This window comes from Bos indicus x Bos taurus, chromosome 10, assembly GCF_003369695.1.
Source record: "Bos indicus x Bos taurus breed Angus x Brahman F1 hybrid chromosome 10, Bos_hybrid_MaternalHap_v2.0, whole genome shotgun sequence".
NCBI classification, from domain to species: domain Eukaryota; kingdom Metazoa; phylum Chordata; class Mammalia; order Artiodactyla; family Bovidae; genus Bos; species Bos indicus x Bos taurus.
In genome coordinates this window covers 72,125,878-72,152,099 of record NC_040085.1, presented here as the reverse complement: position 1 = coordinate 72,152,099, position 26,222 = coordinate 72,125,878, and positions in this window count along the sequence as shown.

The window sequence follows — 26,222 nt, the reverse complement described above, 5'->3', positions numbered from 1 at the left end:
TGTGATAAACCATAAAGGAAAAGACTATGAAAAACTATATGTGTATATGTACAGATATATTTTATATATATTATATATATATATAACTGAACCATTTTACTGTACACCAGAAGCTAACAAAACATTGTATATCAGCTATACTTCAATTGAAAAATAAAACTACATGTCTCAGACTCATGCATGCCAATTTTGTTTTGCCAATTAGGTGTACCTGGGCTGAGATTTGGAAGAAAGGAGGCAGCAGTTGTTGCTGGCAAGCTGGGTCATGACACACAAGTGTTGGGAGAGTTGTGGTGATGGACCCAGAATGCCTGTGAAGTCAGCAGATTTGTGGGTATGAAGGGTAGTTGTGACCAGGTTTGAAGCAGCAGCTTCCTGATCTGTGGCTTGTCATGGGGATAACCGTGAAATCGCTAGCTAGTGGAAGCTTTTTGACTGACTGATTCTCCTCCAGTTTGGCCAACATCTTTATAAGTCCCTGTTACCCAATATTAAGCTCTTTGCTTGAATGATCTGGACCAGTTTTCTGCACTCAACCATGATTATATAGTAACTAAGCTCCCTCCAAAGGAAGATTGCTATTCATTAACTCATTTGTTCATTTGTTTGTTCATTCATTCATTCAATAATACTTGTCCATTCAGTTACTAACTATTGTGCTTGTGTCAGACAAGGCAAGGCACTGAGGATTCTCTGGGAAAGACACAAGTTCTTGCCTTAAAGAACTTACTCCAGGGTCTGCAGTGGGGTGGAGAGACAGTACATAGAATTATTGGTTATTAAAAAGGCCAGTGTAGGGCTTACCAGGTGGCACTGCTGCTGCTAAGTCTCTTCAGTCGTGTCCGACTCTGTGCGACCCCATAGACAGCAGCCCAACAGTCTCCCCCGTCCCTGGGATTCTCCAGGCAAGAACACTGGAGTGGGTTGCCATTTCCTTCTGCAATGCATGAAAGTGAAAAGTGAAAGTGAAGTCGCTCAGTCGTGTCCGACTCTTTGTGACCCCATGGACTGCAGCCCACCAGGCTCCTCTGTCCATGGGATTTTCCAGGCAAGAGTACTGGAGTGGGGTGCCATTGCCTTCTCCGACCAGGTGGCACTAATGATAAAGAATCTGTCTGCCAATGCAGTAGATGCAAGAGACGCAGGTTTGATCCCTGGGTCAGGAAGATACCCTGGAGTAGGAAATGGCAACTGAGTCCAGTATTCTTGCCTGGAAAATCCCATGGACAGAGGATCCTGGTGGGCTACAGCTCATGGGGCTGCAAAGAGTTAGACATGACTGAGCACAAAGGTTTGTTAGGATGAGAAAGTAATAATAATAATAATAATAATAATAAAGCCAGTGTAGAATGACTAATACAGAAAAAGAGGGGAAACTAACACTCACTGAGCATCCATTAGGTATCAGATATCATGATGGCATTTTACATACTTGGTCATATTTAATCTTCACCACAATCCTATGAAGCAAGTTATTAGCCCCCATTTTGCAGTTGCTTAAACTAAAACTGAAAAGGTTAAGTGTCATGTCCAAAGATCTGAATCTGGATCTGCGAGATCCCAAAGTCCATGCTCTTGGACAGCAAGTGTTTGTCATTTTGCTTAGAGTGTGCTTTGCAATTGCTAGGCTCCCTGAAGAAATGTGTGGAAGACATCGGGTGCTTCATCATTTTCTCAGTGGCTCTCAGCCCACCCAGCAATCCTTAACCTACTCACCTTCACTTTCATTTGACTCCTATTATTTTTCCTTGCTTTTTGGTTTCCTTTGGCTTGTCCATCAAATGCTTTTTCTCTAACTTTCATTCTGATGCTGATTTCCTTTTTGCAGCTCTTTTTCCCCTTGCTTTGGGTTATGTGTTTCTGTCTCCCCACCTCTTTCTCACCTGCTTCCTTGGTAGCTCAGTCGGTAAAGAATCCGCCTGCAGTGTAGGAGACCCAGGTACGATTCCTGGGTCGGGAAGATGCCCTGGAGAAGGAAATGGCAACCCACTCCTGGGAAATCCCATGGACAGAGAAGCCTGGTGGGCTACAGTCCATGGGGTCGCAAGAGTTGGACCTAACTTAGAGACTAAACCACCACCACCTCCTCTTCATCTCTTTGAATCATACCTTCTCTGTCTCATTTCTCTGTCTGGGCTCCCTCAGGTTCTCTGTCTGTCATTCATTCTCTGCTTGCCTGTTACATTTTGCAAAGAGAGTCCCTGGCTGAGAGCACTTGGGCCTCTGTGTTCTGGTTCCATGTTCAGGTTGAGAAGACAAATGATTTTACCTCCTCTCTTGGCTCTGCCTGTGGATGGGAGAGCTCAGGAACTCTTACTCACCTCTTTGCTATTAGTGAAAGTGCTCCTTTTGTTAGCCGGTAAGAGTTCTACTTCCCACCCTTGTCAGCTTCTGTTTCTGCCAGAGGTTGTGGCTGTCACAAAACTCAGCCTAGTGAAGCCGCTTTCTTCTTTTTCTGCCTGGCTTTGTAGGGATGTAATGCTTCGCAGATATGCCAGATGCAAAATGTTTCACATACATCAGAATGGCGTGGCATGTGGAAATCCCTGCCAGATTAAAAGAAATACTGTTATTAACCTGTGTACAAACTGAGTAAAGAATAAAGAATTCTAAATGGATTTTGTTCCCAGTAAATCTTCTCTTGGGCTATGATCACACGGTCCTTGCAGTTCTCTTGGTTGCAACTGCCCTTTCTTTATGGACAGGCAACAGGATCTGGTTGAGCCTCTCTCAGTGATGGTTTCAAGAGAAAAGGGCAATGTTTAAAAAGTTCATCTTTAGAAAAAGAGAGAAACCCCTTTTACTTTCTTATGTTTTTTACTGATAATTTTAGCTTTGGAAAAAACCTATGTTTTCTTCTTTTTTTTTGAACTGGAGGGGAGGAGCCAGTGAATTATGGATCTATTTTATTCTTTATCTTCATTTTCCTTGATTGTCAGAGTCCATTCCAATAATTTGTCTCCTGAGACTCTAGTGCATGGTTGCCTTCCAAAGTTTCTAAATCTCCTTTCTGAAATTTTAATGGCAAAGATGAAGATCACTATTTTACATCATATAGTAAACACCATAACCTTTTCAAAGAATCTGATAATCACAAATGCATTGTATCCCTCAAGATCTCATTTTCTCTCTGTTTAATAAAAACTTAAATGGGTGGAGTTTGGTGGTTTCTTCCAAATAAATTACCTTTTCTTAGCCCTTGGGCTAGAAGGGCCCTTTCTCATCCTGAGCGGAATGGCTGCTGAAAAGTTAATGGGATCTGAGACTGAATCAGTCATCAAGTTTTCTAGTTCAAGGGAAATAAAAGTCCCATTGTACTTTGGGAAAGTGAGCTTGGAGTTAAACTTGGGAGTCACACTTTTTGAAAATTACCTACAAACTGGAATTTATACAGGAAGACAGTTGGGGTAGTAAGATGGCTGAAATCTATTTTCTATAAGGAGTGGTGAAGTAACTAGGTTGGGGAAAAAAGGGTCTGAAGTGGAAAACAGAAGAGAGATGAATAAAGTCAATGCTATACTCTCACTACCGTGCAATTAATCTCTTATTTCAGAACTCAGGACATTGAGATGTCCTGTAATATAAATAACAGTAATTTATATATTACTGTTTATATAATTTATGTAATATATTACATAAATAATGTAATATAAATAACTGTCCTGTAACAGTAATATAAAAAGCTCCTTTTTGAATATTTAGTACTTACGCTTAGTGGTCTATATTCGTTTGATTGTTTGAATCATAACAACCTTAGAGGTAAGCATTATTATTCTCATTTAAAAGGTGAGCATACAGAGGTTCAGAGAAATTAAGAATCTAGCCTCAATTCAAGCAGAATTAAAACTCAAGTCCCCCTGACTCTAAGGACAATGTTCTAGAAGACGGAGCACATATGTCTCAAAAAGGAGAGGTGGTGAGCAAACAACTGCTTAGATGGGGAGAAAAACAAGTGTCCTTTGTTTTATGCATGGCTGTTTGTCTGTACCTTCCCAGCTGAGAGGGTGAGAAACTGTATTCCGTCTTATTTTGATGCATTTGCAAGGTGAGCGCATCTCCCTCATCTCAATGTAAAGAGCAAATGCCATGGCATAGGTTCAATGGAAATTTTCTCCCTTGTGTTCCAATCTATGGCTGAGGCTACAAGGACAGAATTGTCAGAGCAGCTACTAATTAAATGGTTCAGAGATTCATTAGGAAGATGTGCTGAACGCAGGACTCACCAGGCCAACATTGACATCATCGTTGGTACTAATTGCCGGCAGCCTTGGCACAACAGAGGGACTGGACTCCGGCAGGGAGGGCAGGGCTCCCAGGCTCGCTGAGACCACTTGTGAGGCAGACTCAGAGACAGTCACTGTTGGTCAGGAATGGAATTCCCACGGGCACCAGGATTGAGCTTACTAGTTTGGCTTTCTATTTTTCAGAGAGTCAGTGGTCTTCTACACCCAGGACACTTTTGTTGTGGTTGACATGCATGCACACACGCACACACACTCTCTCTCGTGTGTGTGCCCTTAGAGCGTGAAGTAACATAATATTGTAGAGTCGAGGGTGACTCTGTTTCAAAAGCAGAACTAACCTAATAATCTTCCTCCTTTGGGGATGTGATCAGTATTCAAGAGACAAGTCCACCCTAGAAGGCTTTCTTTATGAAAATAAAAATGAATTCTTATCTTTGTATCTTAATAGCCAGAAGAGATGAAAAGATGTGAGTAATTCCTTGTTCAGTCCCCGCTTCCATAGCACAAGTTCTCACTGTATTGTGGAGCCTTCTTGACTTAGGGATTCAGGGGCTTCTCTTTATTTCATGGCTGGGACCATGCAGGCCTCACTGAGACTAGAAACTATCTCCAGGAGCAACAGAGCTTCCAAACAGATCAAGAAATCTGGTAAATATCAGAAATCTGGGTCGATCACTGATTTGTCTTTATACTTTGCTCTCTGAAATCCTGCATGAGAAAAGTAATATTTTGATCTCACAAAGGACAGTTACTATTTTCTCTGTTTTATAAAGATGATACTGAGGTTTACAGAATGTGAAGGACTTACTCAAGGTCCTAAAATTTGTCAGAGGCAGAGCAATGACATGTTTCCATTGTGAAGAAGGAAATGGCAACCCACTCCAGTGTTCTTGCCTGGAAAATCCCATGGATGGAGGAGCCTGGCAGGCTACAGCCCATGGGGTCACAAAGAATTGGACACAACTAAGCAACTTCACTTTTTCTTTCACTTTAACACTTGCTCAGTGACATCCCCCCCAAATTTCTTCTCTTCCCCACGCGTTCTCCTGAGACTTCACCTTGGTACACTATACACACACTCACCATTTCCTTCCTTATCACCAAGTAATTTTGGTCAAGTTTCCATATGTACTTTATATGTTTGATATCATATGTGTACCCTGTGTAAACACATGGTAATTAAAAATAATTGAACAGTGGTTAACCTTATCCCCAATATCATCACATCATTCAACTTCTGGTTGAGAGATTTCAAAGAACCTGTGTTTGTTCTACCTCCCAGTGACCTTGAGGCCGTGAAGGAAGGCACTGTGGCTGTCATTTCAACCATCAACCCACAAAGGGTCCAAGATGGATTCAGTTCAGTTCAGTTCAGTTCAGTCGCTCAGTTGTGTCCGACTCTTTGCGACCCCATGAATCGCAGCACGCCAGGCCTCCCTGTCCATCACCAACTCCCAGAGTTCACTCACACTCATGTCCATTGAGCCAGTGATGCCATCCAGCCATCTCATCCTCTGTTGTCCCCTTCTCTTCCTGCCCCCAATCCCTCCCAGCATCAGAATGTTTTCCAATGAGTCAACTCATCGCATGAGGTGGATCAGACTTCAGGATTGATGTGTGTCCGATGGTAAGAGGGATGCATAGGGAACATTTGTAAGATCAGAGAGATACTGTAGCAGTTCCTTTTCAAATTGGTTTTGACCAGTTTTTCATCTGTAACCTAGTTACTGAGTAATACATTTTTGAAAGTATTTCTTTTCATCATGCTGGTGGCCCTAGTGGTGAAGAATCTGACTGCCAATGCAGGAGAAAAGACAGGCGCAGGTTTCCCTGGGTCGGGAAGATCCCCTGGAGGAGGGTATGGCAATGCACTCCAGTGTTCTTGCCTGGAGAATCCCATGGACAGAGGAGCCTGGTGGGCTTCAGTCCATGGGGTCAGTCACACAGAGTCAGACACGACTGAAGCAACTTAGTATGGCATGTATATTTTATACTCATACCTGCCTCCCAACCCCAGTGGAATTCCATCAAAGGACAGGAAACATTTTGGTTTTTATTTATTTATCTATTTTGTTGGCACTTGAAGCAATGCTTTAAAAGTTGGGAATCATAAGCAGTGGTGAATAATTTTTTTTTAATTGTATGATGCTTTTTGTCCTGTGAACTTACTAAGCTGTTATATTTCTGAGGAGGACATTGCCCCAAGTTGAGTTTGGGTTATTTGAATTCTGGAGGGCCATGGATTCTGGTTTCCTAATCTACTCCATGCAGCCTAACTCCATTTCTGTGAATTCTATTTTCTGGCACGACCATTGTGTCTTTTAGTCACAGGGCAGCCTGCCTTGTCGTGGTTCCTCCTGGAGCTCTCTAATTTGTTGAGTTGAGACTCTTCCTTCTGGCTGGTTGGCTCAGGGTCTGATCTGTTCCCTGAGGTCATGCCTCAAGACACACTTCCTCTGCTTTGCACATGGTTGTTCTGGGAAAATGAACACCAAGTGGGTGAGTTTTCTCTGTCTTCTGAGAGAAGCATCATCAAATGGCTCTGCTTTGAGAAGGAAAAGACTCACTTGGTGAGTTCACTGACATTTAACAACTTGCCAGCCAGAGACGAGGGGCCTCTGAACCGCAGCCTTCTGCTTCTATTCTCAGGAAATAAATATTATCTTTGTGTCTCAGGTTAAAGCGACTGTGGCTTCTCTAAATGGAATGTTTGGTCTTCCTATTTGGGATGTGCAGTGGCTTTAACCTTCAGGAGTGCTTTCTGGGATGAGCACACCTTTCTTGAACCTTCTTGGCATCCACTCTCCAGCACAGAGGCCTGCAGAAATAGCTCTGAGCTGATGCTTTCAATGTGAACACATAACAGCAGTTATAAGTGAGAATTTCTAGCTCAGAGAAAGGAAAGGAAAATACATTTTGTTTTTAAAGGAAATGTAGCAACCCACTCCAGAACTCTTGCCTGGAAAATCCCATGGACAGAGGAGCCTGGTAGGCCTGGTAGGCTGCAGTCCATGGGGTTGCTAAGAGTTGGACACGACTGAGTGACTTCACTTTCACTTTTCACTTTCATGCATTGGAGAAGGAAATGGCAACCCACTCCAGTGTTCTTGCCTGGAGAATCCCAGGGATGGGGGAGCCTGGTGGGCTGCCATCTATGGGTTCGCACAGAGTTGGACACTACTGAATCGACTTAGCAGCAGCAGCATACCTTACTGCTTAAATGGCAATTAAATTACTTGAGATTTTTTGAGGGGTTCAAGCATAGTTGTTTTTATTTATTTATTCAACAGATGTTTAATGTACTCCTCTATTTCTTTCCTAACAATAACAAAAATTCATAAAGCCCTTACTTTGCCAGATCTGTGCTGAGTATCTCACAAGCAATATCTTATTTGAACCTCTCAAAATTCTATGGAAAAGGTATTATTATCAATCCTATTTAATAAATAAGGAAGGAGACTCTTAGGAGGTTAAAAAAAAGTAAGGGCAAAAAGTTAGTAAGTGTTATGGGGGATATGAAGAAAAGACAACTTTTGCCTTAGAATTCTAGAATGTTTGAATGAGAAGGAAGCTTAGAGATCTCTCATAGGACCATACCAGTTTACAGAAGAGCCTTGAGAGATTCAATCACTTGCTCAAGGACCCACAGTAATTAAAGGCAAAGGAGGACCAGATTGAGAACTCCTAAGTCTCTTCGCAGTGTACTTTGTACCCTATTCTGCCTTCCTCCAGGAGTTTAGACCACTATAGAGACACCAGCTCTCACACCCAACCCCCAGCACTGTAACACTGGGCATGAGATGAACTTAATGTAGACATGAGGGATGCAGGTGAAGGAGAGAGGAGGAGGGGATCCTAAGGGGATGCTGGTGTTCCAGCAAGGCCTAGTAGAGAAGGGGATGCTTTGGCTCAACCCAACGTGGGTGGAAGAACTGAATATTCAGAGAGAATATTCTCATTTGATTGGCTTATGTTTTCTTGTTTTCAGAGAAACAAAATAGGCATTCTCAGGACCAGTCCTAACAAAAGCTTTTTACATATTTATTTATTTATTTATGGCTGTGCTGGGTCTTCTAGTTGCCCAGGCTTTCTCTAGTTGCAGTGAGCAGGGACTACCCTTCATTGTGGTACATGGGCTTCTCATTGCAGTGACTTCTCTTGTTGGGGAGAATAGGCTCTAGGTGCTTGGGCTCGGTAGTTGTGGTGCACGGGCTTAGTTGCCTCGTGGCACGTGGGGTCTTCCTGGACCAGAGAGTGAACCCATGTCCCCTGCATTGGCAGGTGGATTCTTAACCACTGGACTACCAGGGAAGGTCCTGAACAAAAACTTTGAGCTTCAGGTAAGGACAAAGAAAAGATTTTCCTTGTTGGCTGAGGGTTCATATAAAGGAGTCATGCAGACAAAGGAGGCAGATTATTCTGAATTTGCCAGGTATGCCAGGGACAGGATGGAGGCAGAAGGAACAGATTCTGGAAATAATCGGTGTATAAAATGATGTGGTTCTGGGCAAAACTGGTGGCCCAGAGAATGGGAGAATGCAGAAAACACGTTTTCATGTGTCAACAAAGTTTAGGATATTTCAGGGAGAAGATTGGGTAAATAGGAAGATTCTGGGGGCACGCATTGAGGTGGGAGTGAGGAGCTGTCTTTGAAAAGTGGGAATGATACATTTCAACTTTGGGGCTGGAACCAGGTGCAAGGCCACGGGGCTGAGTGCAGCCGATTTGCACCCTATTGATTTTCCTGAGCAGCCCATTTTCACCTCATCGATTTTCTCAGTTGATTGGCTTGTGTTTTCTTGTTGGTTAGAGGTCACTTTGCTTCCTTTAGATTCATTTTTGGCCTCTTGCTACTTCCTCTTGTTAGTGCATGCTGTTCCAATCATAACTGCCAGCTACTGATCAAATGTGACATTTCCAGTGCTGACAGTTTTTCTGTTTGGAGAAGAGTTGCAATCAAAGAATTGAACTTACAGAGCGGCGTGGGCTTATCTCAGCCATCCTAAGAGCATTGTCACCATGGGTAGCACAGAGAGACTGAGATCACAGGAAGGTGACACTGTCCATTTGTTAAATGCTTGAGTGAACCATTAGGGGTGGATGTGAAAGTGACTAGAGTTGTTTGCTCACACCACTTTCTCACTCCTACAGCTGAGCCGAGTGTATTGACGACAGCTTTGAAATCACCCTGGACAATGACCCTTACTTCACTCCTGGGCTCTGTTTTGATCTCTATGAAGAGAAAAGTTAGAATTAATATGGGATTCCACATCTGGCTCCTCCCACTTGTTAAAATCTTATCACCCCACACCAACCTGTTCAGATTCAATAAACCTAGGGTGGGCTCCCGGGTGGCTCAGACAGTAAAGAATCTGCCTGCAATGCAGGAAACCCAGGTTCAGTTGCCAGGTCTGGAAGATACCTGGAGAAGGGAATGGCTACCCACTCCAGTATTCTTCCCTGGAGAATCCCACGGACAGAGGAGCCTTGCTGGCTACAGTCCATAAGGTCACAAAGAGTTGGACGCAACTAAGCACCAGAGTGGAGCCTAGGAATCTGAATATAAATTGGTCTGAGGGCCGGTGTTTGGAGACCTCTGATCTACCTGCCCTCCAGGATCCTTCTCGTTTTACTCGTTTGCCTTTTTCTTTGGGTTCAAGTGGTCTTTAGGATGTACTATGTCCTGTTTCAGTGTGTGTGTGCTAAGTTGCTTCAGTCGTGTCCAACTCCGTGTGACCCTATGGACTGCAGCCCTCGAGGCTCCTCTGTCCATGGGATTCTCAGGCGAGAATACTGGAGTGGATTGCCACGCCCTCCTCCAGGGATCCTCTTCACATAAACAAAGCCTCTTCCCCCTTATATGAAAATCTGTTTTATTTTAAAAATCTTAATAGGATTATAACACATTGTGTCATCCATCCCAGCACTATATGGGTTTGAAGTCATATTTCTGTTGAAGAATGACCGTGTTTGGCTCCAGTTAAAGGAATTAAAGCACAGACAACCATATAGGGAAAACAGCTTTGTGGGGGATGTGGGATGGGACAGGGTCTTCCTGTGAGAGAGTTTGTATAGGGCAGCCTGATGTTTTTGCCTCCATTTTATTCCCCAAACCCTCCCAGAGAGGAGATGGGAAACCATGGCAGATTTAATTTCTTCCTACCTTTAGACTGTGTGCCTCTTTTCAGGTTCCAAATTGAAAAAAAAATAGTCTTTAAACAGCGCAAGTGTTTTAGCCTTATGGAGAGCTTCCCAGAAGAATTTCTTCCCTAGGAATAATAATAATGGATGATAATGGTGATAACTATCTCTACTGAGCGCTTACTCTGGTTTATATACCCTGTACTAAATACTTTCATACATCATCTCCATTTAATTTTCACAAAACTCTTCTGAGATAGATCCAATTGCTATCTCCACTTGACAGACGAGCAAATGAAGTTTAGAGAGGTTAAGTAATATACCCACAACCACATAGCCGGAGAGAGGGAGCCAGGATTGAGTCCTTGAGGCCTGAGGGCTGAATCATCATACTGTATTGCTTGCACTGTGTGATCTGATAGAGGAAAGGAAAAAGCAGGGTGTGATCAGCAGGAGGCCTTGGATTTAGATCCCTAGACATCAATCTATTTTTCATTGCCTTTCTCTGCACAGTTATTCCTTAGTATCTGTAGAGGATCGGTACCAGGACCCCTGTGGATACCAAAATGCTTAGATGCTCAAACATAAAATGGCATAGATTTACATATAACCTACATACATCCCCCTGTATACTTTAAATCATCTCTCGATTACTTATAATACCTTGTAATACTTATAATACCGTGTAAATGCTATGTAAATAGTTTTAAATACAATATAAATGCTATGTAAATATTTGCCAGCATGCAACAAGTTCAATTTTGCTTTTTGGGACTCTCTGGAATTTAAAAAAAAAACATTTTGATCCACAGTTGGTTGAATTTACGATTACAAAGGGCTGAGTCATAGATCTCTCAGGTTAAAGCAAAGCATAGGTATATTTGCTGCTAGATGGGGAGGAATGTGATAACCAAAAATAGTTTTCCTACTTGTGTGTTAATTTCACAGTAAATTATAAAGCTTTTGCCTGTCTTTATCTGCATGTGTAACACATGCTTTGAGACTAGCATAGTCCTAGAAGTCCACTGAGTTCCCTTCCCAATCTAGTGCAAGTAAAGTTTCTAATTAAACTCTATCCTTCTTTTATAAAATTTAATTTTGCTCTGGTTAGAGAGCTTTGTATGACTTCTATTTAATGAAATTTGTTAAGGTTTATTTCCTGGCCCAGAATAGTCTGTCATACTGACTAGTCTATGTTCATTTGAAAAAATGTGTTCTCTGCTTTTGTTGGGTGAAATATCCTGTAAATGCCAATTAGCCCAAATTGGTGGATAGAGCTATTCCTTACTGATTTTCTGTCTTTCTATCATTGCTAATGGAGGAGTGTTGATGCCTCTAATTATAATTGTGAATTGGTCTATTTCTCCTTTCAGTTCGACTATTTGTGTTGTAGCTGGTCTTGCATTTTTTGTACAATTGAATGATCTCTACATTTTAATTGATGAGTTTAGATGATTTATAATTAGTATAGCTATTGATATGCTACACTATGCTAAATCGCTTCAGTCGTGCCCGACTCTGTGCGACCCCATAGACGGCAGCCCACCAGGCTCCGCCGTCCCTGGGATTCTCCAGGCAAGAACACTGGAGTGGGTTGCCATTTCCTTCTCCAATGCATGAAAGAGAAAAGTGAAAGTGAAGTTGCTCAGTCGTGTCCGACTCTTATCGACCCCATGGACTCAGCCCACCAGGCTCCTCTGTCCATGGATTTTCCAGGCAAGAGTACTGGAGTGGGGTGCCATTGCCTTCTCCGATAGCTATTGATATGGTTGCTTAAAATCAACCGTCTAGATAGTTGTTTTTTGTTTTTCTGCCTGTTTTAACATTTTCTCCTCTTTATTTCCCTTGTTGAATTAATTAAGCATATATTATGATTTCATTTTATTGCCACCATTAGCTTATTATTTATACCCTTTCTTTTTGTTTTTTTTAGTGACCGCAAATTGGTTTGCAATGTACCACTTTACACATCTGTAATTAATTAGAGTCTATCTTTAAATATTATTATGCTTCCTTGTGTATAATGTCAGGACTTTACAACACATATTGCTAATTTTTTCCTTTTATCCTTTGTGCTGTTGTTATATAGTTCACTTCTACATATGCTATAAATATATAATACATTGCTACTATTTTAATTTAAGCAATCATTTATTTTTTTGTAATCATTAAAAATAAGGGAAAAAAAAGAATTTTATTTTTCCTTTCATTTTTTCCAGTTTTAGAGCTTTTCATTTCTTTGTGTGAATCTACTTTTCTGCTTGGAATCATGTTGCTTTTGCCTCAGATTTTTCCTTTAATATTTCTTATAGTGCAGGTCTGCTGGCAGTGAATTCTCTCCATTTTTTGTTTGTTTGTTTTTGAGGAAGTTTTTCTTCCATATTTTTGCAAGTTATAGAACTCTGGTTAATAGTCTTTATTTTAGTACTTTAAGTATGTCACTCCATGGGCTTCTAGCTTGCTTGGCTTCTGACAGGAAGTCTTCTATAATTCTCATCTTTGTTCCTGTGTACATAATGAATCTTTCCCCCAGCTCTAGTAAATATTTTTTAAAACTTTGTTCTGTTTTCAGCAGTTTGATATGATATGCCTAGTTTTTTGGCTTTATCTCTTGGCAGTATTGTTTTCTTCTTAATATTCCTTATAATTAAAAAAAAAAATCTGAACATTTTATATAGAATAGTAGAGACTGTAAATAGTTTTTGTACCTGGAAATGAGTACACCTTTCCTTCTGCTAGGCTTTTGGTGAACTCAGTTTGGGGTTTGTCGTCACTGTGGTTAGCCACAGACCCTGCAGATTTAAAATTCCTCTGGCGTTGCCGTGTGTTGAGGGTAGGGGTCGGCTTGTCAGAGGGTTTTTCTTAATTTCTTTTCCACCCTCAGGTTTCCATCTTCTCTTTGGGTTTTCCTTTGGGAGAGTCTCTTTCCACACTTTTTGAAGTCTCTCAGCAATATTCGACTGCTATCACTTGCTGCTTGTTAGACTGATCATAGGAAGGTTGGGCGGCAGCAAGGCATTCTCTGTCGTCCTCATTAGAAGGTCTCTGACAGGGCTACGCCCCTGATCTCTGTGCTTCTGTCCCCTCCAAGAGGTGGTCCTGGTCCAGCAGGTACTCCAGCCGCACCCCCGGGAGTAGATGGCTCTCTTCCCTTTCCTTCGCTCTATGCAGTAGATTTCCTTCTGTGCCTTAAGAGTGACAGTGTGTGTTATTCTCCCCCCAGCAGTGTAAAGCTTTTTTTCTGTTGGGGAGATTGAACAGCAGGGTCTGGGTGGGGTTTCTTGTCTTTCTGGAGGACCATCTGTTTCCTTCCCACAAACCTGTGGGACAAGGGACATGTTCTCAGAACTTTTGCCAGACTTTTCTGTGAGTTCCCAGTGAGATCTAGGAAGAAGAAACTACAAGTGGGTATAAATTACCCCTCAGGGAAATCCACTTCCCCCAGGGATTCTAAACATTCTCTTTGTCCTTTACCAATTCGCTGACAATTTTAGCTAAACTCTTCAATGCTCAATGGCATCCATCCCAAGTAAGCAAGAGCTCACAATTCATTTCCCCTTGCAGGTGACTTTCCTCAAATTTTGGGTTAGTTGGTGGTCCTGTCACCTCAACTCTTTTGTGGTTTCAAGAATAGTTTTGGATGTGCTGTTTATCTTTGTAAAATTTTTTGTAAGTGTAGGACTGATGCTCTTCCTGACTTTCTCCATCCCACATGAGCTTGTAAGCCTCCTGCTTTTGCACATGTTGTTTGTTCTGCCTGAGATTCCCTCCTCTTTGCTGCACTTGGCAACTTCCTACTTGTCTCAGTGATCTCCTGTTCTCGTCTGCTCAGAAGACAAGGGTGTATATACAGAGACGAGACCATTAAATGACTTCATGGATTCACAGGCAAAAATTAGATTTTACCATCTGATGATGTAGCATTTGAGTCTCACCTTGAACCTCAGGAAATCCTTTGTTGAATTTGAGCCTTGGTTTTCTTCTTTGTAAAGTAGGAATGATAGCATTTGTCCAGCCTCCTTTGCCAGGTGAGATAATATGTGTGACAATGTCTGACACCCATTTAAAACTCAGTTCCAGCCCATAAACCCAGCATCAGGCCTGTCCTGAAGAAGACACTCAGTTCAGTTGAGTTCAGTCACTCAGTCGTGTCCAACTCTTTGCGACCCCATGAACCACAGCACACCAGGCCTCCTTGTCCATCACCAACTCCTGGAGTCCACCCAAACCCATGTCCATTGAGTCGGTGATGCCATCCAACCATCTCATTCTCTGTCGTCCCTTTCTCCTCCTGCCCTCAATCTTTCCCAGCATCAGGGTCTTTTCCAGTGTGTCAGCTCTTTGGATCAGGTGGCCAAAGTATTGGCGTTTCAGCTTCAACATCAACCCTTCCAATGAACACCCAGGACTGATCTCCTTTAGGATGGACTGGTTGGATCTCCTTGCAGTCCAAGGGACTCTTCTCCAACACCACAGTTCAAAGGCATCAATTCTTTTGTGCTCAGCTTTCTTTATTGTCCAACTCTCACATCCATACATGACCACTGGGAAAACCATGGCGTTGACTAGACGGACCTTTGTTGGCAAAGTAATGTCTCTGCTTTTTAATATGCTGTCTAGGTTAGTCATAACTTTCCTTCCAAGACACTCATTCTTCCCCAAAACTCAAGAGGTTCACTGCCCACAGGGTGCCAGCTTGGTCTTGTGTCAGAGTGAAATTTCTAGTAGGGGGACAGACCCTACCTTCAGCCCACAGCCATGAAGTAGGAAAAGCTGCAGCAAAAGGCTGACTTGGTCCTGGAAACCCTATATTTTCCTTTTTATTTATAAAGCTTACTTTGTAAATAAAGGAAAAGAATATTGATTTCTATCTTTACTGATGCATTAAAATTGCTGCAACACCTCATATTACCAAATAGATTTACTGTATAAATGGGAACATAATTGGTACTTCAGGCAGATCACCAATCTACTTTGGCAGGAGCATATCACTCACAGTACATTGATTATAAAAATTAGTTAATTCAAGACAAACATTGCATTCTCTAATTCCTGGCACAAATCCCTCCAAGTCCTCCATGCATTACTGCTATTGAACTAAAAGATAGATATCTGTCAGATCCCTTGAATCTCTGCAGACCTGATTTAGATGGTACTTATGCCACTGCATCCACCAAGAAAAGATAGATCTCATTTCTTAAATATGCCAGGTGGGAACCTAAGTGATGGGATTTAGTAATATTGCTCTTGTCTGTTGCTTTTATTTACTGCTCTTACTGGTGCAAATCTTCTCACATCGAATGCCTACTAGTTCATTTAGTTTGAGTCTCCTCATGAGGAGCAGGGGTGGCTTGTTGTCTGGTTCATCATGAGAAGTCACATTTAAAAAAATATTTATTTATTTATTTATTTACCTATTTTATTTGGCTGCATCAGGTCTTAGTGGTGGCATGTCAACTAAGGCTTAGCTGCCCCACCTCATATGGGATCTTTGTTCCCCAACCAAGGATTGAACCTGTGTCCTCCACATTGCAGGGTGGATTGTTCATCACTGGACCACCAGGGAAGTCCCTAGAGGTAACATTTTTGACAGTGTCTGTGTAGTGGACAATGTCAGTGCTCCACCTAGATCCCCTTGCATAATTTTGCAGTGGTGGTGGTGGCAGTGGTGATGGTGAGTGTGTGTGTGAGTGTGTGTGTGTGTGTGTGTGTGTGTGTGTGTGTGTTGGAGGGGGAGCAGCACACTGCACCAGACATTGTTGAGGTATCTTATGTTTATTTAATTTAAAATTCACAGCTCTATGAGGTAGGTACTCTTGTTATTTCTGTTTATAGATGAGGAAACTGAGGACATTTTCCCAAGGAAGTTGCCAAAGATCATGGTTCTAGGAAATGCTGTTGCTAGGCTGTGACTCCTGAGCCACTGCTCTTCTGCCTCATTGCCTTCCATGCATTTCAGTGACTGAGAAGATAATGACCATGTAAGATGGCAGGTGACGAATGAGTGGCCAGCCCTGGTGTATATGGTCTTCTCATGCTCCTTTGCCACTGTTTCTAACTTGCAGAGTTACCTTCCAACCCTCTCTAAAAAATTGTGATGATCTTTTGTTGCTACTTATCTGAGGATCCTGTTCAAGTTACAAGTAAGTTCGTCCAGGATGTGACTGCTGCTGCCTTATATGCTAACAGAGGCTCCCTTTTTTTCCCACACAATTACTTTTCTCAAGCTTTTGCTGTCGGTCAGGACATACTAATATCTATCAATAAAAAAAAAGAAAATTGAAATACAGCTGAGAACTACAAGTCCAAGCCTTTCTTCTGGGTTCCATGTTCAGGGAAAAAAATCATGAAGTATCTCTCTAGCAAGCTGAGAGAATGAGTTCCTGAATAGAAAAAGAGATATTCCTAGGTATAAAAAAATGGGAAAAATGAATTTGATAATGGCAGGAAGGACTTCTCTGGTGGCTCAGATGGTAAAGCATCTGCCTACAATGCGGGAGACCCAGGTTCAATCCCTGGGTCAGAAAGATCCTCTGGAGAAGGAAATGGCAACCCACTCCAGTACTCTTGCCTGGAAAATCCCATGGACAGAGGAGCCTGGTAGGCTACAGTCCATAGGGTAGCAAAGAGTCAGACACAGCTGAGTGACTTCATTTCACTTAACTTCAATGGCAGGAAAAGAGGACAACTGGGCATGTGTGCACGCACGTGTGCACACACACACAAGAAATGAAAGCCAGATAACTTCCCAGGAGAGTTTATAGCTGGAGCTGATCATGTGACTAGTTCTGACTTACAGTGTGATTTTAGGAGAGATGGCAAGATCTGATCCCAACTCAAAACTTCCCTCATCCTTTGGTTGATACTTGAAATTCCACCTTTATTGCTCATTTCCTTGGTGTGACTTTGTCATGAAGGCAATGTCAGGCAGAAAGAAGAGAATGAAGAATTGAGGGATAAAAAAACAAGCCTAAGAGCACTGAGAAGAGCCTATGCCAAGATGAGTTTTGCCTAGAGTTGGCTCTCCTTCTGGTCCGGCTGATGATCCATTTAGTAATGCTGCTTATCTGAGTGATCACCCCTACCTCCTCCCTCCTTTCCTTCCTTTCTTTTTAAAATTTCTTTTTACAGTTCAGTCTTTAAAGACAAGTATAGATCTGTGTAACCACCACTACAGTTAAGATATGGACTGGCACCATCATCCTCCAAAGCCGTTTGTGCTGCCCCCTTGCAGCCATATGCTCCTCCCACCCCTGCCTCGGGAGCCACTGATCTGTTCTCTATCACTATTATGTGCTTTTTCAAGAATGACGTATAAATGGAGTCATAGAGTGTGTAAACATTTTAAGCCTGGTTTCTTTCGCTCCACACAATGACTTTGAGATTGGCCCACGTTGTTGTCATACATCTGATGTTGATCCTTTGTGAACTGGATCTGCCCTCACTCAACAACACAATGCCTGCCATGTAGAGACTAAGACGTGTGTACTGTATGGGTTTGTCTCGTATTAAAGCCTGTGTTTTGGCCAGGCTCTTTATTTGCAAAGATTATAAAGACCCGCTCAACCTAATCTGAGAAAGTGAGAGTTTATTACAAAAACGCAGAGCTCCCCCAGGGATCATCATAGCCAGGTCTGGAAATGAGAGGTGATTTGGAACCATGGCAGCTTTTGGGGAGAGTGTGTGCTCACAATCGCTCTCAAGAGCTGCATGGTTTCTGATTTGCATTGTTTCTGTCTCTTGTGTAGACGCTCTCTGTTCTTACTCTTCACCATTTCCCCCCACCTAATATCATATGGCATCTTCTTCCATTTTCCTTACCATTGGTATTTGGCCATTACAGCTTTCCCCACCTCTGATTTTAGAATCATTCCTGATGCCAAGTGGGGCTTTGGATTCAAATGGCTGGAGAATAATCTGATTAGCTCTGCTCATCTTTCAAATCAGGCCTCATAGGAATCTGGCCATCTGATGAAATGCCTGTCCTGCTCTAAACACCTGTGTCAGTACAGGTGGGGTCATGGTGACTTGGCCATGGAGTTGACTCCTTAGGGGAGGGAGTCTTGGAAGGTGGGGCAGACCATGACTGACCACTCTATTTTCCAAGAAGAAAGTACTATGTATGGAGGACTGTTGAAAGGCCTGTTCACTTCTTCAGATATTCTATTCCTCATTCTTTGATCGATCCAGACCATAGCAAACATTTGGTCAGGCCATCTTGCTTGGCCTCTAGCAGACTCTTTTCACTAAGTAGTGTTTTGTTATTCTGCTAGTTTTCACCTATTGAAATAGTGATTTCATTTCCTGTTGTTGAGGACATTATTCATGCACCGGCTCTAATAAGAAGCTTCACGGGAGAAATTTATCTTAGGGAAAAATTTAGGGACATACTTTACTACCTCTCAGGAGTTGACACACTTCCTTCTTCTTGAACAAAGAAAGTGGGGAAACTCATCAAGACCTCTCTGTGTTGATACTCAGGAAACTCAATTCTCAGGAAACCAAGGAAACTGCACCTACAGGAACTTCTTGTCTGATACAGGAAGTTGATTGTCAACATTGATTTTCTCTAATCTAAGTACCTCTTTAATGCTTTGGTTCTCTCATCTGCAAGTGCTTATCTTATTTGACTATGGCCAGGGTAGGAATGATGCTAAACATCCCTGATAGAAGGATAATTCCTGATAACTCACCTCTGATGCTCAAGATAAGGTTTTTACCTGTGGAAATTTGGTGTAGCCACCTTTGGATCTGGGAATAAATGAAGGAAAGATTTGTGTTCTGAAGAAATGTGGGGCTGACCCTGATGGACCATTGACTTTCCTTGGAGAAATAGGAGTTGGGAGAGGGTTTTTACGGAGTGGTTAAGGAGTCACTGCTACTGACCTCACCTCCCTGGAGGCGCTCACCCGTGCTCCTCTAATAGAAACTGCTCCTTGTACTGTGAGGCCACTGGGAGACATTAGGTTTAGCTGTGCCTTTGTAATCTTCATTATAATCTATCATGGGGCCCATAAGAATTAAACCAGAGAGACTTCTCCTGAGCTGCAGTGACACAGAACAGGTCAATAGCAGGTCAGCTGTTTTATAAAGCCATAGAAGCCGCTTAACACGGCAGCACTTGACAGGGCATCATTGCCAGGCAGATCCAAAGTGGACACCATGATTTTATGCACAGCTCAGGGAGCCAGTTAGAGCCAGGGGCTGCCCGTCTCACCTCCACCTGCAGCCCCTAAAAGGAAACACTGATATTTTTGCCACTGAGGGGCCAAAAGAGAGTATTTATGCAGAACGCATGAGATCACACTTACATTTCACATCCCTATTAATAGACTGGGTCTGCTGGGAACAGAAGATTCTCATTACTAATAATTTCCTGTACATTATTCCAAACCAAGCTGTCCTGAGACCAAGCTGATAGGAAGAATGAGAATGCATGTCTCAAGTTTCCAGCTAGATGATTTAGAATGAAAGGTCTCTGTCAAATGTTTTCACTGACCTTCATCTCAGACATTGAATGGCTGAGAATCGGATGGCAGAATGGATTCCATTTTCTAGCCACTGACCTTGACTTCAAACCTTGAATCACACAGGAAGTCAGGGTTTTTGTACCTAAGAGGATCCAGGAAAGGGTAACAATTGGAAATCTTTTGTGGGAGGCTCCAAGTCATGGAACTCCTATCCAGTCCCATGGAACTACTTGCCTCACCTGCTTAAACTTGAACTGGAAGGGGCAATCGTTTTTAGAAAGAGAGTGATTTTGAGCAACAAATTGGAAGTCCTAGTCCTCAATTTCCTCCCCAAACCTCCATTCCTTGCATAAATTTAAGCAATTTCTCTTAGGCTGCCAGCCTTGGGAAAGCAGACACAACCCCCACTTCCCTCAACATAGACCCCTTCTGAGAGACCTTTGTTTGAAGAGTTGGGACACAGTTATGTTAATCGCCCTCCTACAAGGAGAGGATGGAAGAGATGTAGTCGATTGTAGCCCCTCCCTGCCACACCACAGTACTAGTGCTCAGACTAGACTTTCTATATCATGTGTGTTTCCCCTTTCAGGAAACCAGGTGTCCTGAGCTTAGCAGAACCTGCAATGCCATTTAACACCGTGATACCTTCTCTTCTGTCTGACAGCAGCCAGAAGCCTCCCCAAAGAAGGTGGATGATGAGCAAGTGAGAACGGGAAGAAGGGGATGAGAACTCCTGGTTGGGGGAAAAGATGACTAGAAAGAGAAAGTAAAGCCAGAGCCATGTGAATCACAAAAAATCAAAAAAATGATGACAAAGACACCTCCCAGCAAGTGTATGTATATTTTTGGAATATAGTAAAACTCTGCTATAATGTGCCATATGACTCTATAATTTAAACCTGAGTTTCAATCATTTCTGACCATGTCCTATAGTAAGAAATAAATTTCATATTATGACTCAGTGCACATACCCAGTTTTATAAAACATTGTTCATCCTTATGTCATGGGATGCATGCTAACATTTTTTCCTATCTTACCCTTCCTTATTCTACTCAAACCTTTTCTGTTTTATGTCACTTAAAAAAAAAAAAAAGAGGCAATGGTGGGTACCCACTAAGTTAATTTCATGATCCACTAATAAATTATAACTGGAAATTTAAAAAGTACTGGTTGTTAAACTTCATGGAGGACAGACTTCTGGAGTCATAGACTTTCAGAACTGTAGATCATCCATTTCTAGTGTAACCTCATTTTCCAAGTGAAGACACTGAGGCCCTAAAGAAGCTGTAATTCATCCTTGATCACACAGATGGTTGATGGCCGGAACTGTGCTTTTTCCTATAAAGTTACTTGGTAATGCAAGAGGGAGTGTGGTGTAGGACGAAGAGCCCGGGGTTGGAATTCATAGATGTGTTCTATTTAGAACTCTGACTTAGAGCAAATCACTTAAATAATTTGACCCTAGTTTCCTATAAAAAGGGCTGCTGTGTGTGCTGTGCTCAGTTGCTTCAGTCGTGTCCGACTCTTTGTGACCCCATGGACTGTAGCCAGCCAGGCTCCTCTGTCCATGGGATTCTCCAGACAAGAATACTGGAGTGGGTTGCCATTCCCTTCTTCAGGGGATCTTCCTGACCCAGGGATTGAACCCAAGTCTCCTGCTCTCTTACACTGCAGGAGGATTCTTCACTTACTGAGCCACATGAGAAGCCCAAAATAGGCTGCTGGGCAAACCAGTTAGGTAAGATACTGGAGAAGCTTTGTAAGTGGTGTGGTCCAAAGGTAAAAAACAACTGTTTTCCCCGCTTTTCTGCAATAGCCTGGGAGGCAGGGGCAGATATTATCTGTATCTCTAAACCCCTGGCATTGGGACAAAAAGGAAAAAATCTATACGGTAACTGGTCTCTTTCTCTTCATCATAGATTCACAATGTCCCTACTTAACTCTCTTCTATATTTTGAATGATTTTTTTCTCCTTGATTTTTATCTTACCATTTCCTCACATTTTATAACAAAGATCTTTGTCAATGTGTTTTGATTTTTGAGTTTTCTTGAGTTAATCAAGGCCAACAAATGGTCAGAGATAAAGTAGTCCATATGGGGTGACAGATATATTCAAAAGCATCTGTGCAGGTCTGTACCCATCCCTGGAGCTGTCTCTCTCAGGGTGGGAAATAGAAAGGGGCAAACTAGCTATCTGGAAATTCATCTAAGATGTTCCACCTATGTCACGAGAGAATGATGATGTTCCACAAACAGGGACAGTAGACATGAGTAAGCCGTGTGGATCCTGCCATCAGTTGGTTCCGGGGAGAACCATGTTAGCCCTGGGGCTTACATGAGATTTTCTCTGACCTGAATGTGAGCAAGTGTGAAGGGTCTCACACAAGGGGAGGCCACTCTTTCACACAGTGGCTTCAGATGGCACCTGGAGGGCAGAGTCTGGTTCACAGAGGGCTTTGTCTAGATATAGTTTCAGTTGGCATCACTCACCTGTCAGGGATTCTGCTTGGACATTCAGGTTCCTTAGGGTTGAGTATCTCAGGAGTTTAAGGAGGGGAAGGCAGTCCCTCATACTTGGTTTACCCTGGCTAAATGCTTTCAGGAGAGTTGAACTTGGCCTCATGGTCACCCTGGGGACATTTTTCTGCTTCAGACTGGACAGGGTTCAAGAGACTGGCGTTCACTTCCTTCAGGACCTTGGTATGTCTTAGAATATGTCTTAGAACCATAGGAAGAGTTTTCCTGGAAAAACACTTAAATAAGTCCATCTGCTTAGCCTTCCTGTTTTATATTAGAAAGATATGGCAAGGGTATGGCTCATTTTGTTTTTTCTCCTATCAACGTAAATTCTGCTCAAATATCTGGTTTGGTTTCTTTAGTAATTTATGCATTCTTAGCTCCGTGATTTTCTGCAGAACCAGCCTTTTATGAGAAACTAGAATTTTCCCAGGGAGAAAATTGCCTTCTCTGTCACTGTAGTCTATATTTAGTGCATAACCACCTGTGTGACATGACCTGTGTTTCCACATCTAAAATGAAGATGCTGTACCTAGAGAGGATATCTTTTTGTGGTGGTAAAGAGCACAGATTTGGGAAGCAAGCTGCCTGGATTTGATCCCTACTTTTCCACTTACTAGTGATGTGACCTTGAGAAAATTACTTAACCCATCTGTGTTTCAATTATTCCACCTATAAATTAGAGATTATAATGATAATATCTGTGTCATGAAAATGGTATGAGTTAACACAGTACCCACTTATAGTAACTGCTATATGAGATTTAGCAAGTTTCTCACTCAGATGATCTGTAATTACCCCTGCCATTTCAAAAGGGGATGATAAGATTAAAATAATACCATTTTTACATTGGAACAGCTGTTTATTGTTTAAAAGACTTGTCTTCACTTAGAGAAGGAACTTATGGTTGCCACAGGGGAAGGATGAGGGGAAGGGATAGTTGGAGAGTTTGGGATCAATGGGTCCACATTACTATATTTTAAATGGATAACCAACGAGGACCTACTGTACAGCACTGGCAACTCTGCTCAATGTTACGTGGCAGCCTGGATGGGAGGAGAGTTTGGGAGAGAATGGATACATGTATATCTATGGCTGAGCCCCTTTGCTGTCTGTGTGAAACTATCACAACACTGTTAATTGTTGACACCCCAATAAAATTTTTTTGAAAGACTTATCTTCATATATTACACTCTGGATGAAGAAACTGAGGCTGAAAAGTTAAGATATTTGTTTAAGGACGTACTTTTTTGAGCAGGGAAACTGAGTCTAGGGCTGAGTCTTTGAACTTCCAGTTTCTGGTATCTTCCTAATGTCATCATCCCATTCAGCTGTGTATTGACATTCCCCTCTTTAATGGTCCTCCTCTTGATACCCCTCATTATATTAAAATAGTGCCACTGTTCTCCAAAGTACTAGATGCCACTGCTGCTGCTGCTGCTGCTGCTAAGTCGCTTCAGTCATGTCTGATTCTGTGCGACCCCATAGATGGCAGCCCACCAGGCGCCCCCGCCCCTGGGATTCTCCTGGCAAGAACACTGGAGTGGGTTGCCATTTCCTTCTCCAATGCAGGAAAGTGAAAAGTGAAAGTGGAGTTGCTCAGTCGTGTCCGACTCTTTGAGACCCCATGGACTGCAGCCCACCAGGCTCCTCCGTCCATGGGATTTTCCAGACAAGAGTACTGGAGTGGAGTGCCATTGCCTTCTCCAAGATGCCACGAGGGACCCAAAAACATCCATGGCTTTTCCCGCCCCTTTCTATTTTAATTAAGATAACACTAGCTGCTGTAATAGATAAACTAGATAGATAGCCATTCATGCCTCACTCATGTAAAGTACAGTATAGGTGTTCTCAGTTCATAGGCAGCCTTCCATGTGGTCACTCAAGGACACAGGCATTTTTCCCAAAGTGTCTTCAACCTCCTCTAGGACCTTGGCATTTTCTCCTTCTGAGTGATAGATGAGACAAAAAATCATGTGGATATTTGATCTGCTTTTTAACCACTTTGACCTGGAAGTGACTCACATTACCTCTTATCACTTCCTTTTACATTTCAATGGCAAAGGCTAGTTCTGTGGCTCAACCTAGATACAAGGTGGGTGGTGGGGAAATGTAGTCCCTGGCAGGGCAGTCCCTTCTTGGTGATACTCTAGAGAAGCATGAATGTTTAGCCATCAGCTAGTTATCTTGGGCAAGCTCACTCTCCGCACGGATTCAAGCACTCGTCAACCCTGCCTATGCTCTCCGCATTTTCTCTCATTTTGGTGCTCTATTTCTATTCCTGTTGCCATCTCCCTACTTCAGGCCCTTTTCATCTCCCACTAAGATATCATGATTGCTCTTTAAGTAATTCCCTTACTTCTGTTCTGCACATTTTCCCAAGTCTCCTATGTACCACAGCCAGATTAATCATCCTGAGCTACTCCTTCAAAATGCCATTTTCATTAGCTCCATCCAGAAACTCAACAAACAGCACTGGGCTTCCTATCCATACAGTGGTAGGTACTGAAAGGACACAAAAAATGATCCCTGCATTTAAGCTGCTTAAATGAATGATGACCCAGGACAGGAGTAAGTGCTAGGATAGAGGTGCCAATAAATTGCTATATGTGTATAGAGGAGGGAGATATCAATTTCTCAGAAAGGAAAAGCAATTCTAGTTAAGAATTATTAAGGAAGGTGAAGCACACAACTCTGGAGGATGTAATAAGAGTGTAATTTCTGAAACTGAGCTCAACTCTCTGGGCCTGGGTGAATTTAATTTCAGGGGGCTGAGAGAGATGTGTTCCAGGAAGCTGTCATTGCTCTCACCTCCTTTTAATAAAAATGAATGATTTTGGTGGAAGACTTGCTTCTCAAGCTTATGGTTGATGTGAATTTGGGAGCTAAACTAGTATTTTTGAAGTAATGAATTCTTGAAATTCTCTGGATAATATTCTAAACTTGAGGTTAGAAAGAAAAAAGACAAATGAGATATTATCTCATATATGATAATATTCTCCTGTGTATGTTTATCCTTTTAGAAATGATAGAAGTCATTTCTAATTATATTTTGGCTCAGAAGTGATCACAAAGTTAGCTTTGTATCAGTGAGCACAATTCAGCCAGAAGGATGTTCTTGCTTATTAAATTAAAAAAAAAGAGAAGTGGTCAAATAGAACTTAGATCCTGAATCATCTGGCTGAGTTTCAGAGAAAATAAGTCAATGAGTTACCTTTCTCCATGTCTCCTTCCTGGTATTCCCTACTTCTGAAGTAATAGCTTTGGGGAAAAGAATCAGTGAGAAGCTGGCTATGCCCTGATGAACAGAAGTTTGGAAACTCAGTCTAAACATCTGGACCCCAGGAATTAACTGAAAGTGCTGTGATTGGAAGCATGAAGTGGTGTCTGAAGACCCAACTCTATTTCCCTGGATACCCCAGAATGAAATTCAAGGGGTCTGTTAAACTGAACCATGGTTTGGATGGAGTGATTAGAATCATGACACCATAAGCCGGACTCCATTCCAAGGAGGAAGACACTGAAGCATCTTCTACTCTTGGGCCAGGGTGAAGGAATATGGGGTGGATCCATGCTCCTAATAAGTGGTCTTCTTCTATTTTCGTAAATACCCAGTGCTAAAGAATGCTTAGTTCAGTGGAATCATACGAGGGGCTGTCTTCTGAGTCAGCATGGATCCGTATCTTGAAATGTTGAAACAGAAGCTCCAGTGGCCCCTTGCTAGTGTTGTTGTAGAAGAATTCCTCCTGTGGTAGAAAGCAGGAATCAAGAAGGCTTTAGGAGGAGGGACCTTTGAACATCCCTCTGAGTACCAAAAATATTCAGATTTCCATCTTGCCAGTTATAGCC